The sequence below is a fragment of the Thalassophryne amazonica genome, chromosome 11, assembly GCF_902500255.1.
Source record: "Thalassophryne amazonica chromosome 11, fThaAma1.1, whole genome shotgun sequence".
In the NCBI taxonomy this organism is placed as follows: Eukaryota; Metazoa; Chordata; class Actinopteri; order Batrachoidiformes; family Batrachoididae; genus Thalassophryne; species Thalassophryne amazonica.
In genome coordinates, this window is record NC_047113.1 from 52,617,056 (window position 1) to 52,639,128 (window position 22,073).

Here is a 22,073-nt window from a genome sequence, read left to right on the forward strand (position 1 = left end):
AACTTATCAAAACCATAATCAAAATCACAGTGATGATCACTTGTAATTTCACATGGAATTACAGAAGGAAAACTTTCAACATGGGTATAAAGTATGAAAAACTTTAATGCATTTTGAGGCCTGCTGAATTCTAAATTTATTAGTCACTGATAAATTCTAATCACAATTCTGATCTATAGCCCACTTTTGTACAAAGTGGATATTTTAAACTCCAAAGTAATTATTCTGGGGGGTTTTTAAATATATATAAGTAAGGTAAGTGACTTTATGTGATAATTGCATTTCAAAAAATACATTTCTTTTGAAACGAGTGATTACAGACCGTTTCCTCAGAGCAGTAACAAAGCTATGAACAATTCACCTCTGTTTTTGTGGATGACTGCTGGCTGAACTCTCTACCCCCACTGAGGCAATAAAACAGCTGGATGACGAGCAGAAAGGATGACAGTTTATAACCCAAAGAGGCAAAGCTACATATAAAGATTTAGTAATGGTAACAGATTGGAATTCTCAGCCCGAGGTCAGATGGCCAAAGTTTACCTTTTTTTTCAATTCCCTGAAGGTGTATGAGGAAACAAACCAGGACAGGAGCTGTAGCAGACACTTACATCCCTTTAGTTTTAGACAAAAGAGTTTTCAAGCTAAATCAAAAGTCTCATCATGTTGAGTTTTGTAACATCACTGATAAGACATAAACATTCACTTTCCTGCTAAATGATGTGTTTTCTCAAAGGAGGAAAGTGGTGATGTCCTGACAAAGACTTTATAATAATAACTACCTGTTTAATTCAGCCGACATATTTTGATTGAAGTCTGTAAATTTGTTGCCTTTCAGACAATTGTTTTATTTCCATTTTTTTTCATAAAATCTCCCAGCCAAACATTCTAAAATGGTCTTTTTGCACCTGTTTAGTCCATTCAGGTGACATATAAATTAAAGTCTTTGTTTTTATTAAATACAGTTGTAAAATGTTTTAAAAATGCAGACTACATAAGGCAGAAAACACTCATTTGGGTTTTTTGTTTTTTTCAAAAGAGGGAGGAAAATAAGTAAAATCCCGGAACAATGTTCATGTGGAGCGTGAACTGATATGTTACAATATTATTACAAATAACAAAAATAAAATTAGTCATTCCTCACCTATTATTATTACAACTCGAACTTGTTTTAATATATTTGCATATTATTGTCATCTAATTTGATAATGGGTTACTAGGTTATTTTTCAAGCAAAATATCAAATATGTAAATATGTTCCAACTTTGTCCAATGTACAAATCTGTTGCTTTCATCTCTTCTTTTTATGTTAATTTTATAACAGAATATGAGCATTTTACGTTGTTAATCAGACAAAGCAATACTTCATTAAGCATGAGGTATTTTGTTTTCAATTTTGAACAGTTTGCAGTCTAAACGATTAAGTAAATAGTTGAAGAACTGTACAAAAGTGTTAAATATCAGAGTCATTTACAAAACATTAATTTTCAAAAACAAGTGATGTAAAAACCAGATTACTCTGTAATGCCTGATTCCACAAAGATAATAAATGTCATAACAATCAAAGAATTAATTAATCAAGATGATGCTTTTGTAAAAACCATACACAAAATAATTAATGTTCAAAGTTTGTCTGTAATGGTGAACATATTCTATTGTAAAACCTTTCATTGTTTTACAGTATTTTTACTTTATAAATAGCTACATGCCTCCAATCTTTGAGCATACTGCAATCGGCTGTATTTGTTTTACATATAATTTGATAAAACAGCTTCACGTGTACATAGTGCATACATACTTAATTTTTATTTATTTATTTATTTTAAGCAGTCGCACTATAAAATATTACTGCTGTTAGACTGACAGGTACATTATGATTTGAGAATTGTGTAAAACTCTTGATCTTTTCACACTTGAAGAAAGAACGGCTCTTGGAGAGGATTTGGTGTGAGATTCTCTTTTCATTCTAACGGCATTAAAAAGCGTAAAGACTCTGAGACAGAGGAGTGAGGCTGACGTCACAGTCCAAGAATCACCCGCCCGTGTGTTTCGGCGTCTCCAAGTAAAGACTTATCTGTAAAGAAGTTTGGACGGACAATGTGGGTGGACTGGGTGTGAAACTACTATCATCATCAAGTTTTGAATGAAAAAAGAAAACATATCTTCCACAAAAAAGAAGGCTCATTCCATTCAGCTGCGTTTGTTAGGACAACGAGACCTCCCTCAGATGATTAGTTCCCTTCAAAAGAATTTACTTCCGCAATGGAAACGTCCCCCTTTTGTGTCCTTACACAGGGTTTTCCTCAGCCCAAAAGAAGAATCGTATGTTTAGTCACCGTTTATTATTCCTTCTGTTCACACTACAATTGTATTAAATAAATAGAGTACTGCTAACAAAGGCCTATTAGCCCATAAACAGTGTCCTACTACACCAAAAAAAAGACTAAATCACAGTCTCCGCTAAAGAAGTTAAGACCACAAATGCTGGTAAAGCCATAAACTACATTGCTTAGGATGTGGTGCCAAACTGAAGATGTTTTGTAACTGACATCATGAAACATGCATGTTGTGCGTTTTTGTCTGAGGATTTGTCTCCATGTTGAAAGACTAAAACAAAGCTGGTCACTGGTGATGCTGTCAGGTAGCAGAGTTTTATTTTCAAAAGACACCAAATCCGCTTTACAGGCTGTTCTGTTCCACAGAAAGACTCGGATGTGAAAGCTGGACTCTTCAAAAACAATTTGGAAAATAAACATTCTTTACACACTTTTGATCTCAAAAACATAATTAACTGCTATTTTACAGTGTTTGAGATGCTGATATTAAAAGTCACTTGAAAGCAAATTTTTGATGTAGCCTGCCCCTGCAAAATCGGTTGAAGTGTTGATTTTGCTAGCGTTTTTTCTTACAAAACGGCCTGCTGATTTTGAGATAAATGTTGTGAAGGAGCTGGTTGAGATAAAATAAAAAAAAAATACAGTTGTTGTGATGATTGAGATGACATCAGTTTAATACAAGCTCTGTCCTTAACATTCTTGCCTTATGACATCACAAAGATACGACAAGATCCTCAGTTGGCTGGTGATTCTGATCCCCAGCAAAGGTATAGCTCTTTGATGATTAATTTCAAAAGATAAAGCCTAGAATTCCAGAAGAAGAAGAAGAGAAATACCTGTGGAACAGATATAGCATAAGGGCAAAGCACAAACTTTATTTCTTAATGGGTCATAAATAAGTTTGTAGTCAACTAATTTACTTCTTTTTTTCCGACGGAAACTACTATTTTTTAAAAATGTCATCAAGCTACTTTGATCCTTTTAGAGGTCTGCTAACACTGTCTTTGATGGTTTTATAATCCAATGAGAAGTAGTTTACTGGAATCATTCCTGGTGGCCATTCAGGGGTAATCAGCTTAATTATCAAAGCATCATGTAAAATGAATGAACCTCCTTATGATCAAAACGATATTTATACACTGGGCAGGAAATCAATCAATTCATCAATTTTTTATATAGCGCCAATCACAACAAACAGTTGCCCCAAGGCGCTTTATATTGTAAGGCAAGGCCATACAATAATTATGTAAAACCCCACGGTCAAGAACGACCCCCTGTGAGCAAGCACTTGGCTACAGTGGGAAGGAAAACTCCCCTTTTACAGGAAGAACCTCCAGCATAACCGCTCAGGGAGGGGTGCAGTCTTCTGCTGGGACTGTTTGGGGCTGAGGGAGAGACCAGGAAAAAAGACATGCTGTGGAGGGGAGCAGAGAGCGATCACTAATGATTAAATGCAGAGTGGTGCGTACAGAGCAAAAAAGAAAGAAACAGTGCAGCATGGGAACCCCCCAGCAGTTTACGTCTATAGCAGCATAACTAAGGGATGTTCAGGGTCACCTGATCCAGCCCTAACTCTAAGCTTTAGCAAAAAGGAAGTTTTAAGGCCTAATCTTAAAAAGTAGAGAGGGTGTCCTGTCTCCCTGACTGAACTGGGAGCTGGTTCCACAGGAGAGGAGCCTGAAAGCTGAAGGCATCTGCCTCCCATTCTACTCTTACAAACCCTAGAACTACAAGTAGCCTGCAGTCTGAGAGCGAAGCGATCTATTGGGGTGAATGGTACTACGAGGTCCCTAAGATAATGGACCTGATTATTCAAAACCTTATAAGTAAGAAGAAGAATTTTAAATTCTATTCTAGAAATTAACAGGAAGCCAATGAAGAGAGCCAATATGGTGAGATATGCTCTCTCCTTCTAGTCCCCGTCAGTACTCTAGCTGCGCATTTTGAATTACTGAAGGCTTTTTAGGGAACTTTTAGGACAACCTGATAATAATGATTACAATAGTCCAGCCTAGAGGAAATAAATGCATGAATTAGTTTTTTCAGCATCACTCTGAGACAAGACCTTTCTGATTTTAGAGATATTGCGTAAATGCAAAAAAGCAGTCCTACATATTTGTTTAATAGGCGCTTTGAATGACATATCCTGATCAAAAATGACTCCAAGATTTCCTCACAGTAATACTAGAGGTCAAGGGTAATGCCAGGGCCAGAGATAGGATCTGGTTAGGGACACCATGTTCTCTAATATTTGTGGGGCCAAGTACAATAACGTTCATTTTATCTGAGTTTAAAGCAGGAAGTTAGAGGTCATCCATGATCTTATTGTCTGTAGACATCGCTGCAGTTTAGCTAATGTGGTGGTGTGTCCTCTGGCTCATGGATAGATAAAAAAGCCTCTTGGATACAGGAGATATGAACAATAGCACATTTCGATGTTAGCAAGTGTCACGAGCTTTGGATTTGTAAATTATGAGTGAAGGTCGTAAGAATAATGTCACCTCACCACCATTTGTACATAAGCTGGGAAACTAAGCCTGCAACATAGGTCCGTGAATCCGTAGCAGATTTGGACACGATCTCATACTTTGGTTGAAATTCCACTTACATTGCATAGATAGGTTTACATACTGAAATCTTGGCTAACAACTTTCAAAAGCATTTTTCCCTGCTACGCTGCTTTATTTCATTTTTAAACATAATTACCTCTGAAAGATTGCTCAAATTGATTAAATGAACTTCTAAAAGCTTTGGAAAGATAACAAACTCAGGGTTGTTAACCCCCAAAATGTGAATCTGCTGTAATCATGAATTATCTGCAAACCTTGAATGCAAAATGTAATACTGACAAAACATATCTCACAAAACGTGAATGCACAACTCCCAAAATTCTTTCTTTACAACTACGGATATTTCAATATGACTATAAATAATTGTTGATCATTAATGGAGCAAACCACAAGAACAACATAGAAAATCCATACATTTTCCAAAACATATTAAACTACTCAACAACTCATGCACTTCTTTGTTGATTTTACTATTTATACTGCCATGCCAAAACCACATCTGAGTGAGAGAAACATACATGTATACATACGCACATTAAGCATATATACCTATTCATGATGCATGGAATGCTTAAAATCATAACTGACGATAAAGCAGGAGAAATATTTACATGTTATAATTTAATATTTTTTAAGAAATTTATCAAATGCCCAACTGTAAAGATTGAGTGAATATCTATTTAAATCAATGATCCCTCTGAAAAAAAAATCAGTCAGCTGTTTGTGTTGTGAAAGTGTAGGAACACGGACCTACAACAGGGGGCACTAAATGAACGGACAATGGATAAGCCAAACAGTAACAATTTAATGTTGTGAAATGCACAACGGAATACAGACAAACACAGTTTTGGTACCACAGACAATTAAATGTTAAGTGACATGTGGGCAGGCTTGAGGATAGGAGACCTCCGTCTAGAACCGAGCCGGATCCCACACAGCCTCCACCGCCAACGGATCTGAAGAACACCGGAGCCGCCAAGTCCTGGAGCCCCAGGTGCCCACTGTCTCCAGCTGTCAGACCGGGTACTGCTGGCAGAGAACAGAAACAGTTTTGATGAGTTTGAGTTCGCACACTCAGTAATTCCACCGTCTGTGTTCTTTTGAGAGGGAGTACCTCCAACTCCAATCACACATTCATGCAGCTCCTGTCTAACCACTTATCTGGTTGGAGTGTGAAGCGAAGCCGTCGCTGATCACACTTTTACGCCAATCCCACAGATAAGGAAACGCCACAGGAAAACGGCTGCAAAGAAGTTCAGATTATTACTCAATGTTTTAAGTCAGCAGAGAAAATTACCTCCAAGGTAGCAGATTTCTCGGCGGGGAGGTGGAGTTGCAGTCCGGCCTTTATGGTGGTGGTGGTATGATGTGAAATGAGTGACAGCTGGTGCTGATGACGGGTGACAGCTGCCACTCCCAGTTGCTATGACGCCCTCGTGCTTGAAGCCCGCACTTCAAGCAGGGCGCCATCTGGTGGCGGTGGGCCAGCAGTACCTCCTCTTCAGCGGCCCACACAACAGTTTGCCCCCAAAATGGCCTTTTATTGTGGTCATCCTAAGGCACACCTGTGCAAAAATCATGCTGTCTAATCAGCATCTTGATATGCGATACCTGTGAGGTGGGATGGATTATCTCAGCAAAGGAGAAGTGCTCACTAACACAGATTTAGACAGATTTGTGAATAATATTTGAGAGAAATCGGTCTTTTGCGTATGTAGAAAATATTTTAGACCTTTAAGTTTAGCTGATGAAAAATGGGAGCAAAAACAAAAGTGTTGTGTTTATATTTCTGTTCAGTGTAAATGGATGGTGATACTGAAAGGAATAGTCTGAAGCAGAGCTTAGGGCCCGTCGCCACAGTGATATATGTTTTTAGTTATGTCCACGTGATGACAGCTAGCAGATACACGTGCGTCACAGTGGGCAGTTGTTAGTCCATGTCTGTCCAAACACAGTACGTGTTGTCCAGCTGGGATGTCCAGAGCGACAGATCTCCACTGTCGGCAGCCACACCTCCTGTCAGTTCAGTGCACAGACCAAAGCCACACTCGTGGGGCACTTAGACAAATTTCACTGACAGCAAAACAGTGATTGTCTGCTGACTGTTGTTGTGCTAATAGTGCGAATGGCCACACAATTTCTAAGCGCCATGCGAGCGGTGTTAGATGTATGTTAGTGTGATATATGACACGAGCCTAGGCTAAGTGTTAGCTGGTCAAATTGATGCCGATGTCTCACTGGACCTCTAACCTTGGTGACATGAAATACGGGGATCTACAGGGGTTCGACTTAGGCCCCCTGCTATTCTCCCTTTATATAACACCCCTTCAAGCACATACTGCAATGTTATGGGGTTACTTTTCATTGCTACACTGATGATACTCAGTTGTACATGCCGATAACTGCTGGTAATCTCATACATATAAAGTCTTTAGAGGATTGCTTTGTGTCCATAAAAAGCTGGATGTCAAGCAATTTCTTACTTTTAAACTTTAACGAGACTAAAATGATGGTCCTTGGTCCAGCGAGAAATCAACATCAGTTTGACCAGCTGACGCTTAAGTTAGGGCCCCTTCACACATAGTACGAATGAAAGTGCGCATGAAGTTGGAATCGTATGCAATATGTGTATAATTGTAGCTGCCTCCAACGCCTCATACACCTGTTGCTACAACTATTTGTGCACACCAATGGCTGAAAGACAGAGTGTGCCCTGTGAGTGCCCATTCAATCCGTTTCACGGCAGGTGTCGGCCAAATTCCAGGTGACACGCTCGCACATATAACACCGCTCGCTTGGCACTTAGAAAATGTGTGGCCATTCGCACTATTAGTTTGAAAACAGTCAGCAGACGATTGCTGTTGAGCTGGATGTGAAATTTGTGTCCATGAATGTGGCTTTGCAAACAGACACAAACAGAGACATGCATATGGTCTGCATGTGTATCACACGTGTGCACATGTGTCGTGCTCCGTCCAAAACACATGTGGCATATGTGTGGTTGGGGCAGGTCAGAGCGCCCAGAGCACAGCGAGGTCAGCTGCTGACCAAAGACTCACTGACAGCTCACATAACACAGACACAGTGACATGTTGGTGTGTGTGCTGAACTGACAGGGGGTGTGTCGGCCCAGAGGAGCAGCTGTGGAGATATCTGGTTGTGGACGTCCCAGCTGGAGAACATGTACCGTGTTTGGACAGACATAAACTAACAGCTGCCCACTGTGACACATGTGTGTCTGCTTGCTGTCCTCATGTGGTTGCAATGGGCTGCAGCGAGTGAGCGCACGCCGCGCACATTGATAGGCTACCCCAGGTGAAACGGACTATCAGATCATAACATGCAGCAGGCGATCTGAATGTCACGTCATCCACGTGAGCTCTGTTCCACATAACGCAGTGTCTGTCCTGTGGTGCGCTGTCCACAAGACACACAGGTCTGGCCTGAGACATGTGTGGGGCTGGCTGGACACACCGCCAGCAGAAATGGACATGATAAGAGTGCCCTGCTTCATTATTCATGTCATTTCATGACTGTACGCCTGTGACCATGAGTCATCTGTAGAGGAACAGACAGATCATACTTGTATTGTCTGGTTGATAAGAGGGATTCAATAAAATGGGGTGTTTTTATATGGTGTGTGGTTTTATTTTTTTTAAATACGTCCATGTCCTTCTTGATATCAGGCATTTTCCCACACCTTTTACAGGGCAGTGATGGTAGCTCAGTGATAAAGTTTCTGGCTCGCAATCAGAGCTTTTGGAAATTGCAGGTTCGAATCCCATGGGTGGCTTGTATTTTTTTTATTTTCACAGCAGCTGCGCGATGTGGATACATATCACGCAGCTGCTCGCACTGTGTTCCTGCATGCACAACACCACCGCAGCAGCATTGTTCACACCTGCCCATCGATCAATGTTTTCGTGGCTTGCTCACACAAGTTGTTCCGCCTTGATTCTCCCTGATTTATACTTATTCATACTATGTGTGAAAGGGCCCTTAGGCTTGTGTGCCATACATCACACTGACAAAGTGAGGAACCTTGGGGTGATTTTTGATCCCACACTGTCCTTTGACCTCCACATTACAGATATTATGAGAACTGCTTTCTTCCACCTAAGAAACATAGCAAAGATTTGTCTCATCCTCTCTATGGCTGATGCAGAGACTCTGATCCATGCATTTGTCGCTTCTCAACTGGACTACTGCAATGTTCTATTTTCGGATTTACCACAGTCCAACATTATGGTTCTCCAATTGGTTAAACATTCTGCTGCCAAAGTTTTGATGAGAAGCAGAAGGTTTGACCACATTACTCCAATTTTGGCATCTCTTCACTGGCTTCCTGTCCCTGTGAGGTCAGCTTTTAAGTTTCTGCTATAAACCTATAAAATTATTGACAAACTAGTACCTCCCTACTTAACTGACTTAACTGAACCATACACACCGGCACAGGCTATACGCTCTCAGGGCGCAGGACTACTTTGTGTCCCGAGGATGAATAAAAAGTCCACAGGCCACAGAGCCGTGTCTTATCATGACCCTGTTTTTCTGGAATGATCTCCCTGCAAAGATAAAACATTCAGATTCTTTAGAGATATTCAAATCCAGACTGAAGATGCATTTATTCTCCCTCTCGCATGGCTAGAATACTGGCATAGTATGGAACTATGCTTCCTATCTATTTAACTCATCTTATTTGCAACGGAACAGGTCTCAGACTCACTTTATATTAGTGAAGCTCAGAGCTAGCTGCTGGGGAGCACCTTAGTATTTTCTCTGTTTCCCTGTCAATTTACTGCAGGTGAATTCATACCTTAAGTGTAGGTATTTCCGGCCGACTGATTCTGCTCTTTTTCTCTCTGTCTGAAGCATAGATCACATCACACAAGGCTGACCACAGGGTGCTGAATTGACCAAGAGATGCCCTGGCTGAAGCTGATGCAGCACACTGCAGTCTGCTTTTGGAATGTACTCCTACATGATGACGTGATGGATGGATGCTGGACCTGCATCCCAGGAAGCTGGACAACCCCTGCCAGTGATTGTGTGCTCATCTCAGTGATGCACTTTGTTTTGATGCTATTCTGGTTTTTCTGTTTCCTGTTTCTTCAGCTTGGTCAAAAACTTTGTAAAAACCTTGTAACTATTAGAATGGCCTAAGCAGTGGATCCTCCCTCTGATTCTGGTCTGCTTGAGGTTTCTTCCTCAACATCATCAGAGGGAGGTTTTCCTTACCACTGTCCCCTGGGTGCTTGTACAACCCCTGGCAATAATTATGGAATCACCAGCCTCGGAGGATGTTCATTCAGTTGTTTAATTTTGTAGAAAAAAAGCAGATCACAGACATGACACAAAACTAAAGTCATTTCAAATGGCAACTTTCTGGCTTTAAGAAACACTATAAGAAATCAGGAAAAAAAAATGTGGCAGTCAGTAACGTTTACTTTTTTAGACCAAGCAGAGGGAAAAAAAATATGGACTCACTCAATTCTGAGGAATAAATTATGGAATCACTTTGTAAATTTTCATCCCCAAAACTAACACCTGCATCAAATCAGATCTGCTCAATAGTCTGCATCTAAAAAGGAGTGATCACACCTTGGAGAGCTGTTGCACCAAGTGGAATGACATGGATCATGGCTCCAACACGAGATATGTGTTGTGTGGGCCGCCAGAAGAGGTACTGCTGGCCCACCACCAAAGGGCGCCCTGCCTGAAGTGCGGGCTTCAGGCACGAGAGGGCGCTGCCGCCACGGACACAGCTGGGAGTGACAGCTGTCACTCATTAATTCCTGACAGCTGTCACACATTCTTCATCATCACACTCCATAAAGACCAGACGTCATCTCCACCTCGTTGCCGAGATATCGTACTTCATTGTAGGTAATATCCTCAGCCTTTTTGTGTTTATCTGTAATCTGTACATTGTGAGTGTTTGCAGGCGTACCGGTTCCTTGTTTTGTGGAAGCTGAGTGAGTGCAGGACGGCACTCTTTTTCTCTGAGGGATCACTGCAAACACATCAGCATATTGAGTGAGAGGTGGAGGTGGCATTCCCACCGTTATTGTTACTGGGTGTACACACACCCACACTTGACTGTCTTTGTTCTCGCCAGCAGTACCAGATCCGACAGTCGGGGACGGTGATCACCTGGGAATTCGGGACTTGGCAGCTCCAGTATTCTCTGGGTTCGGTGGCGGAGGAAATCGTGTGGTTCCGGTTCATCTCAGGACAGACGTCTTCTATCCTCGAGCCTGCCCACACGTCACCTTTGTGATTTGACTGTAATTATATTCTGAGGTTGTCTGTATATTCGTTGTGCACGTTTCACAACATTAAATTGTTACTTTTTGGCTTATCTATTGGCCGTTCATTTGCGCCCCCTGTTGTGGGTCTGTGTCACTACACTTTCACAACAATATGTCAATTGAAACAAAGGAGAGGATTATCAAACTCTTAAAAGAGGGTAAATCATCACGCAATGTTGCAAAAGATGTTGGTTGTTCACAGTCAGCTGTGTCTAAACTCTGGACCAAATACAAACAACATGGGAAGGCTGTTAAAGGCAAACATACTGGTAGAGCAAGGAAGACATCAAAGTGTCAAGACAGAAAACTTAAAGCAATATGTCTCAAAAATCAAAAATGCACAACAAAACAAATGAGGAACGAATGGGAGGAAACTGGAGTCAACGTCTGTGACCGAACTGTAAGAAACTGCCTAAAGGAAATGTGATTTACATACAGAAAAGCTAAACAAAAGCCATCATTAACACCTCAACAGAAAAAAACAAGGTTACAATGGGCTAAGGAAATGCAATTGTGGACTGTGGATGACTGGATGAAAGTCATATTCAGTGATGAATCTCGAATCTGCATTGGGCAAGGTGATGATGCTGGAACTTTTGTTTGGTGCCGTTCCAATGAGATTTATAAAGATGACTGCCTGAAGAGAACATGTAAATTTCCACAGTCATTGGTGATATGGGGCTGCATGTCAGGTAAAGGCATTGGGGAGATGGCTGTCATTACATCATCAATAAATGCACAAGTTTACATTGATATTTTGGACACTTTTCTTATCCCATCAATTGAAAGGATGTTTGGGGATGATGAAATCAGTTTTCAAGATGATAATGCATCTTGCCATAGAGCAAAAACTGTGAAAACATTCCTTGCAAAAAGACACATAGGGTCAATGTCATGGCCTGCAAATAGTCCGAATGTTAATCCAATTGAAAATCTTTGGTGGAAGTTGAAGAAAATGGTCCATGACAAGGCTCCAACCTGCAAAGCTGATCTGGCAACAGCAATCAGAGAAGGTTGGAGCCAGATTGATGAAGAGTACTGTTTGTCACTCATTAAGTCCATGCCTCAGAGACTGCAAGCTGTTATAAAAGCCAGAGGTGGTGCAACAAAATACTAGTGATATGTTGGAGCGTTCTTTTGTTTTCATGATTCCATAATTTTTTCCTCAGAATTGAGTGATTACATATTTTTTCCCTCTGCTTGGTCTAAAAAAGTAACCGTTACTGACTGCCACAATTTTTTTTCCTGATTTCTTATAGTGTTTCTTAAAGCCAGAAAGTTGCCATTTGAAATGACTTTAGTTTTGTGTCATGTCTGTGATCTTCTTTTTTTCTACAAAATTAAACAACTGAATGAACATCCTCCGAGGCTGGTGATTCCATAATTTTTGCCAGGGGTTGCACTAGGGGTTGGTAATGTTAGACCTTACTCGTGTGAAGCACCTTGAGGCAGCTTTGTTGTGATTTGGCACTGTATAAATGAAACAAATTAAATTAAATTGAATTCTAACTAGCTTAAAATGCTGCATGATAGTGAGGCACAGTAATTGCTCTTTTTTAAAGCACCTTAAGTTAAACAGCAACAAAGAAGGAGTCATGATGCAAACTTCATGAACCTGGTGATAGATGCAGCAGAATCATCAATCAACTCTCAAGTAGCAAAGAGAAGCAACATGACAAAGTTTTATTTGAGATTTTAAAAATGCTAACACTCAGAAAAAGTTCCCACGGTCCTATAAACAACAGTGTGTAAAATTTAAAATGAGGGCTGCCCATGAAATGTAATTTTAATTTTGTTACTTTCACATAAAAGCATTTTCTTAATTAAAAAAAAAACAGATTTGTTTTTCAGAAAGCCTTTTTTTAAATAATATGTCTTAAAAAGGGAAGTTGTCTTATAATCAGTGTCCCCTTATATTTGGATGAATGCGGTAATACATGCTTTCCTGTGAATATGAAGAGGTAATGAATTGTTTTAATCTAAAGTGAAAAATGAGGAAAGAGAATAAAATAGGTTTTAAATCCATAATTTTGTTCCTATTTCTAATGAGGATGAGATGGTTTGGGAGGGGGGAAAGATCCCAAATCAACTGCAACTAATTGGGTCTTTCATCTGCCCAATTAAAAGCAGAATTTTAATTTGAGTAGTTTATTTCTTGTTTTGATAGTTTATGGCACACCACAGCCTTTTAATCAGCACACAGAATGTAAGTGTTGCATTTTATTTCAGCACTGAGGGCTGAGCTGTTATTGACACTGCTGATTTTCATCATTCTTCAAACCTTGCACAAGGGGCCCTCTAGGGCCAATCCCACAATGACCGACAACTATGCTGAGCTAACAGCTAAATACTGACATTTTCAATCCACAGCCACTCAGGTGTGCACGTGTGAGAGAGTGTGCAGAGGTGGTTAAACGGTGCAGAGGATCAATAGGGTGTTGTTGTCAGGGAGAGACCTTTCAAGGCAAACACGAGTGAGGTGGCATCACGAGTTGTCATGTGTGATGTTTGTGAGATGTTCCAGTGACTGAATGCCTCTTCTGCATGCCTGTGATGAAACAGCTCAAATGCATCAGGTAATCTCAGCCGCAACCAAATGAGATGGTAATGTGTTCGCTCAGAGAGCTCAGCTGCACCCTCAAGTCCCTTGCATAAGACTAATAATAGTGCTCCTCTTCTCTTAATTTGAAATCTATATTGTGTACTTCAAAAATGAGATCAACTATATGGGTCAGTGGGATTTCCATGTGGAAAAAAAAAGAAAACACAGAAAGCAGCAACTAAAAAGTGGGGGGTGGGTGGTACAAAAAAAACACTCTCCTGACAACACATCTAAGGAACGCGGTGACTAATAAGAAAATGATTTGGGCAGAGTCACAGCTCAGAACTTTAATTAACAGAGCTGCTTTTAATTGATTGAAAGGGAATACATGTCCACGCTCATGCTAGTCTAATTATTTTCAGCGCCTTGATTGTCTAAATAGGTTTTATAAATAAAGGCACAAGTGACTTGAAATGATTAAAGGAAAATATTTTAGAAATGATCAAAGCCAAATCTTTCAGAAATTCTGTGATCTATGAATACATGAGAACTTCAGTCTTCCACAAGCCTCAGCTTCATTTGAACTTTGGCAGAGAAACACCCCTATTATCACAACACATACATGTACGTACACACCACCGTAACCATGACTCCACATGCAATAAGAGCTTTTTTATGAGCTAAAATCTCAGCACAAGCTGCACATAGATAAAAACCAAATGAAATAAGACAAAAAAATTATATCAGGACTAGTGATATGATATGATCAACCGGATCTCATGCCAAATTGGTGATGGCGTCACGAAAAGTGATTTAATCCATTTGTTTGTGATACCATCATGAAATGGAGTAGATTTTTGTGATGTGTCATGCAAAAATTTTGGATGGTATAAAAAAAAGCATGAGACTGGGCAGGATATGACATGACATGATGTGACATATGATACCAAACAATGTGATAAGATGTGTTATCACATTTACAACAAAAAGCTTCCCTATATTCATAAACCAGCCCTCATGAGATACAAGAAAAATAGGGCTGATAAATAATACACTTTTCCTATCAATTTTACTACCCTGGAAACTGTGGCAAGAAAATCAGGGTGATACAAATCTTAAAACAGGGCAATACAAAAAAGACATTGAAAATACCAGGCTTTGTATCGCCTCGTTTTTCATCCACTCAGGAGCCCCCATTTCTCAACCCCATCAATGACACACCCCCATTTTGTGTTACCCTGGTGAGAAGTGCAGGATCCTGATACAGGATCCAGATCATTTCATTCAGCCAAGATGTCTGATCAAGGTGAGAGAGTTTTAGCCTCCCTAGCAGGGACAATTCTACAACTTGAGTCTCATACTGACATTGTTAGACATCAGTGAAGAGGACACTCATGACTTTATAGAGAGACATAAGAACATAACACCACCAGGAAAATGGAGAGTGGTGTGGATTTTTTTCACTGAATGTTTGAGTGGAACCAAGGACATGAAAGGGCTCCTTGTTCTTTCTCCAATGGAACTTGACAAATGGAGTTGACTATAATTATATGGTTCTTGTTTTTTATTTTTGTTGTAATATGTGATAAATATCTTATCACATCTGTTTATGTATCATGCCCTGTATCATGCCCCAATGTATCTGTATACAGATATAAGGTATACATGCGATGTGATATGATACAGTACAATACAATATGATATATTAGATAACACGACATAGCCTGATTTTTTTTTTTTCCTTTATATAGCACCAAATCACAACAGAGTTGCCTCAAGGCACTTCACACAGGTAAGGTCTAACCTTACCAACCCCCAGAGCAACAGTGTTAAGGAAAACCTCCCTCTGAGGAAGAAACCTCAAGCAGACCAGACTCAAAGGGGCGACCCTCTGCTTGGGCCATGCTACAAACATAAATTACAGAAATAATTCACAGAACAATTCACGGACAAATATACAAGAATTGCTGTTGGTGCACAGGACAGGAGGATCGCCATCACAAACACAACTCCCATCTCTGGATGGAGCTGCACCTATAATATGATTTTATATCATATAATATAAAATCATATGATATAAAACAGATATATATAATATGACATGACACATGAAATATCTCCTTCTTTTGGCTGCTCCCATTAGAGGTTGCTGCAGCAGATCATCTGCCTCCATCTCACACTGTCCTCTCTATCTTCCTCTGTCACAACAACTACCTTCATGTCCTCCCTCACCACTTCCGCAAACCTCCTTGTTGGCCTCGATCTTCTCCTTCGCAGCATTTTCAGCTCCTGTTTTCTTGTTCACAGCAACCACATGTAAACATACACTTCAATACCACCTTGTAAACTTTCCCTTTCACTCTTGTGGATACAGTTTTGTCACAAATCCCTCCTGCCACATTTCTCCACCCACTCTACCCTGCCTGCACATTGTTCTTCACCTCTCTACCACACTCTCCATTGCTTTGGGTAGCTGACCCTAAGTATACCTTCACCACCTCTAGTTCATGCAACTGCTCCACCATCTTCACATGTTCCCTTCACTATCATAGCCACTGACGCAACTCATGGAGAAATGTGCAGGGTGGGGTTTGAACCATGAACCTTCCACACTGAAACCAAGCACATTAACCACTTACACCACCCCTGTGTGTGATATACACGATATGATATGATATGATATGATATGATATGATATGATATTACTGTGGGTCATGTACACATTTTTTAAGATACATGTAGTAGCTTAAAAAATGCAGCATAAAATGTTCTACCCAGTCTTTCAGTATAATCGTTTTTCCACACAACATGAAAGCCTGTTTTATAATGATGATGAATAATAAAAATGTGTTTAGATAATTGTGTCAGTGCGTTTATGTCGCCTCTGGCATAAAATACATATTTGTGTGTGTTTTCCAGCCCACGCTGCCTCTTGATCCATTTTCAGTCTTTTTTTTTATGTACAGAACCGGCTGGTATCTTTGCTTTGTTTGTTGATAAAAGGAACAAATACAATATTTCAAAACATATGTATTAAAAACAAAACCACACACAATTTGTTACTTACAGCTCCGTGGTAATAAGTCAGGGTGGGAGTGACATCTTTTTCTTTTTTCTCTCAGGCTCCGTGGCATTATTCATGGCTGGTAAGAGGTGGCATAATCTGGATTAAATTAATACAGAGGGCATAGTTAATGATATATTTGACTAAGTCTTAATAATACCAGTGCATGGGTGATAACATATGTAGGGTTTTTTGATGATTATTTTATAGCTGGTTGCTGTAAATTTTCAAATATTATGTGATTGGCCTCTACTGGTGGTTGGCTCTCATTGCGGTATTGTATCACTTCCTGTTCCGGAGCACAGCGGTGTTTTTCTGTATCTGTTAGCTGTTTAATCTGTGCAGTTAGATTGATCTAGTTATCTAGATTACGATTTGTTTCCCAGTGTAATCTTTACGTGCCTTAACTAAAGCACTCCTTCTGCTGAATCACCTCTAAATTATTTACACATTATTCACTTTGCGTGTTTTTAGGAATCCGCTAGCTTACGTAGCTACTAGCTCTTAGCCAATTTAGCATGGCGGCTTCTCCTGTCTCTCCCGCACTTTTCTGCTCTGGGTGTGAAATATTTAGTTATTCCTCGGCCTCCTTTAGCAGTAACGGTACTTGTAATAAGTGTAGCTTATTCGTAGCTTTGGAGGCCAGGCTGGGCGATTTGGAGACTCGGCTCCGCACCGTGGAAAATTCTACAGTTAGCCAGGCCCCTGTAGTCGGTGCGGACCAAGGTAGCTTAGCCGCCGTTAGTTACCCCCTGGCAGATCCCGAGCAGCCGGGAAAGCAGGCCGACTGGGTGACTGTGAGGAGGAAGCGTAGCCCTAAACAGAAGCCCCGTGTACACCGCCAACCCGTTCACATTTCTAACCGTTTTTCCCCACTCGACGACACACCCGCCGAGGATCAAACTCTGGTTATTGGCGACTCTGTTTTGAGAAATGTGAAGTTAGCGACACCAGCAATCATAGTCAATTGTCTTCCGGGGGCCAGAGCAGGCGACATTGAAGGAAATTTGAAACTGCTGGCTAAGGCTAAGCGTAAATTTGGTAAAATTGTAATTCACGTCGGCAGTAATGACACCCAGTTACGCCAATCGGAGGTCACTAAAATTAACATTAAATCGGTGTGTAACTTTGCAAAAACAATGTCGGACTCTGTAGTTTTCTCTGGGCCCCTCCCCAATCAGACTGGGAGTGACATGTTTAGCCGCATGTTCTCCTTGAATTGCTGGCTGTCTGAGTGGTGTCCAAAAAATGAGGTGGGCTTCATAGATAATTGGCAAAGCTTCTGGGGAAAACCTGGTCTTGTTAGGAGAGACGGCATCCATCCCACTTTGGATGGAGCAGCTCTCATTTCTAGAAATCTGGCCAATTTTCTTAAATCCTCCAAACCGTGACTATCCAGGGTTGGGACCAGGAAGCAGAGTTGTAGTCTTACACACCTCTCTGCAGCTTCTCTCCCCCTGCCATCCCCTCATTACCCCATCCCCGTAGAGACGGTGCCTGCTCCCAGACTACCAATAACCAGCAAAAATCTATTTAAGCATAAAAATTCAAAAAGAAAAATAATATAGCACCTTCAACTGCACCACAGACTAAAACAGTTAAATGTGGTCTATTAAACATTAGGTCTCTCTCTTCTAAGTCCCTGTTGGTAAATGATATAATAATTGATCAACATATTGATTTATTCTGCCTTACAGAAACCTGGTTACAGCAGGATGAATATGTTAGTTTAAATGAGTCAACACCCCCGAGTCACACTAACTGTCAGAATGCTCGTAGCACGGGCCGGGGCGGAGGATTAGCAGCAATCTTCCATTCCATCTTATTAATTAATCAAAAACAAAGACAGAGCTTTAATTCATTTGAAAGCTTGACTCTTAGTCTTGTCCATCCAAATTGGAAGTACCAAAAACCAGTTTTATTTGTTATTATCTATCGTCCACCTGGTCGTTACTGTGAGTTTCTCTGTGAATTTTCAGACCTTTTGTCTGACTTAGTGCTTAGCTCAGATAAGATAATTATAGTGGGCGATTTTAACATCCACACAGATGCTGAGAATGACAGCCTCACCACTGCATTTAATCTATTATTAGACTCTATTGGCTTTGCTCAAAAAGTAAATGAGTCCACCCACCACTTTAATCATATCTTAGATCTTGTTCTTACTTATGGTATGGAAATAGAAGACTTAACAGTATTCCCTAAAAACTCCCTTCTGTCTGATCATTTCTTAATAACATTTACATTTACTCTGATGGACTACCCAGCAGTGGGGAATAAGTTTCATTACACTAGAAGTCTTTCAGAAAGCGCTGTAACTAGGTTTAAGGATATGATTCCTTCTTTATGTTCTCTAATGCCATATACCAACACAGTGCAGAGTAGCTACCTAAACTCTGTAACTGAGATAGAGTATCTTGTCAATAGTTTTACATCCTCATTGAAGACAACTTTGGATGCTGTAGCTCCTCTGAAAAAGAGAGCTTTAAATCAGAAGTGCCTGACTTTTTGACCGTTGGGGTTTTACATAATTATTGTATGGCCTTGCCTTGCAATATAAAGCGCCTTGGGGCAACTGTTTGTTGTGATTTGGCGCTATATAAAAAAAATGATTAAAAATTGATTGATTGATTGATTGATTGATTTCAAACCCGGAATGTCATGGTTTCTGCAGCAGTGCATATTTAATACACATCAGATTTTGTTTCGGCAAACAACATGATATCTGACACTTTGGGGATTTTGTGCTGGTTTGACTGAAATCTATGTGTTTTTACAGGAATGTGCTGTTTTTGTTGCAGACTAACATTTCCGAGGCCCACAGCAGTCACACAGATGGATTGCAAAATTCTCTCAGTTACATAACTGAAGAAATAAAGTGACGCTCATAATAGCAATAGTATATACATAGTGCAATAATTTCACCAATAAGCTACAGTAACAATGTATACCGCCACTAATTCTGACCTCAGATTGATTCTGTGACAAACAAACTACAGCTTGTTATGATGGTAAGTAAACAAGTACACACAAAGCACTGCAGAACGTTGTGTAAGCCATTACCATATCATAGCGTATGTCCAATACAAGGTTAGGATTCTTTATTGATCACCTCAAAGATAAAGGGACAGTCCAACACTTTGCCCAGATTAAACCTGAACTCCTCAAAGCTGGTGTAAAACTAATCACTCTCTCATGCCCCGAGAGCTCCCTTTGGTCTGTCGCTGATGCCGGACTGCTTCCATCAATATTTCTTTCACTTCAAAAAGAATTAAATGATCTGTGAGAGTTATTATATTGATGAGTGTACATAAATTAGCCAATGTGAGGTTGTTAGATCTGCCTCAGGGGTTAGGTTTATCTATCTGTCTGTTAGCAGCATTTGTCAACAATTGTTGATGTGATGTCTCCAAAAAACAAAACAAAAAAATTAATGGTCAGTTTTATCCATAGACAAAAATAAAATAAAATAAAATAACAAAAAACTATTATTAGATTTTGGTGTTGCCCTGAATTGGGATGTGGATTGTAATTGAATTGTTTTTACTTTCTTTTAAATAGAAAATGGAGGTGATGGTCTAGTGGTTAAAGTGTTGGGCTTCAGACCAGAGGATCCTCGGTTCAAATCCCAGCCTGACCAGAAAATCAAGGTCCTTAATCCCCTAGTTGCTCCTGGTGTGTAGTGGGCACCTTGCATGGTAGCAGCCTCACAATGGGGTGAATGTGACACATTTGATGTGTAAAGCACTTTGAGCGTCTGATGCAGATGGAAAAGCGTTATATAAAAGCAGTCCATTTACCATTTATGGAAAGATATTTATTTATTTATTGCATTGTAATCAATTTCTTAAAAACTAATGCCCCGTTTACACTGGACCGAGACCCATATAAAACCAACAAGACCATGACATGTTATCAACTCTCAGAAGTCTTGGTTGGTCTCCAGTTTGATCTGTTATTTGTGTTTACACCAAGCGTGCATTGCAATTGAATTGTGCAGGTGAAATATATATTAATATCCATGATCAGTGATTCAACCCCATGCAGAGTCAATTCAGACTCTATATCGACCAATAGGATGAGGTTGGGAGTGGGTTACTACCTGTGAGAGTTAACAAGACCGATTATGAGACCCATGTATCCTTTAACTGGACGCACAACTGCTGCGAGTGTTTTAAACAGTTCAATACACTCGTGCACCTGTTGGAGACCGATGGAGAGTGAAGGCGAACAAGAGGGATCATTGTTCCGACCATGGAGACCCCACTGTGACCAGCCTGCAACCCAGTGAGAGCCAGTGAGAGTGACGGGGAGCAGAAGCCATTTTTCAATCACGCATAGGCCGTGGACTCGGCATAAACAGGGTGTAACCCAACAATCATGATGAAACCTGTCAGTTTCACCTATTTAATCAAACTAACACGGGATATTTTGTGCAGATCTGGATAAGGATCTGGATTTTTCACAATGTAATAATGATGAGAAAAACATCTTCTCAGCACTTTAATGTGGCTTTTATAGATGTGATATTTTTATTTAGCATAACTTGGAACAACCTTGCCAAGCCAAATCTTCCCAAAACAAAGGTTATTGTTACACAGTCAGAATTTACAAGTGTTCACACACATGAGGGATCGTCTCTTGATGATTTATAACATGTGGTCTAACGTGCATGTGGGGAAGTGCATTTTCATCCATGCTCCTATCTTTGTACAACCGCAATTCCAATGAAGTTGGGACATTGTGTAAAATGTAAATAAAAACAGAATATAATGATTTGCAAATCCTCTTCAACCTATATTCAACTGAATACACCACAAAGGCAAGATATTTAATGTTCAAACTGATAAACTTTGTTTTTGTGCAAATATTTGCTCATTTTGAAATGGATGCCTGCAACACATTTCAAAAAAGCTGGGACAGTGGTATGTTTACCACTGTGTTACATCACCTTTCCTTCTAACAACACTCAGTAAGCATTTGGGAACTGAAGACACTAACTGTTGAAGCTTTGTAGGTGGAATTCTTTCCCATTCTTGCTCGCTGTACAACTACAGTTGTTCAACAGTCCGGGGTCTCCGTTGTCGTATTTTGCGCTTCATAATGTGCCACACATTTTCAATGGGCGACAGTTCTGGACTGCAGGGGGCCAGTCTAGTACCAGCACTCTTTTACTACGAAGCCACGCTGTTGTAACACGTGCAGAATGTGGCTCCAAGAATGTGCAGCATGTGTTGCTCCAAAACCTGGACG

The 22,073-nt window shown here is 40.2% G+C and overlaps 1 protein-coding gene across 1 annotated transcript in view; it reads right to left on the bottom strand.

Annotated features, from left to right (window-relative positions):
* The window catches only part of zic6 (zic family member 6), a 42,325-nt gene that overhangs the window by 266 nt on the left and 19,986 nt on the right, over positions 1–22,073 (bottom strand). The window lies entirely within an intron of this gene.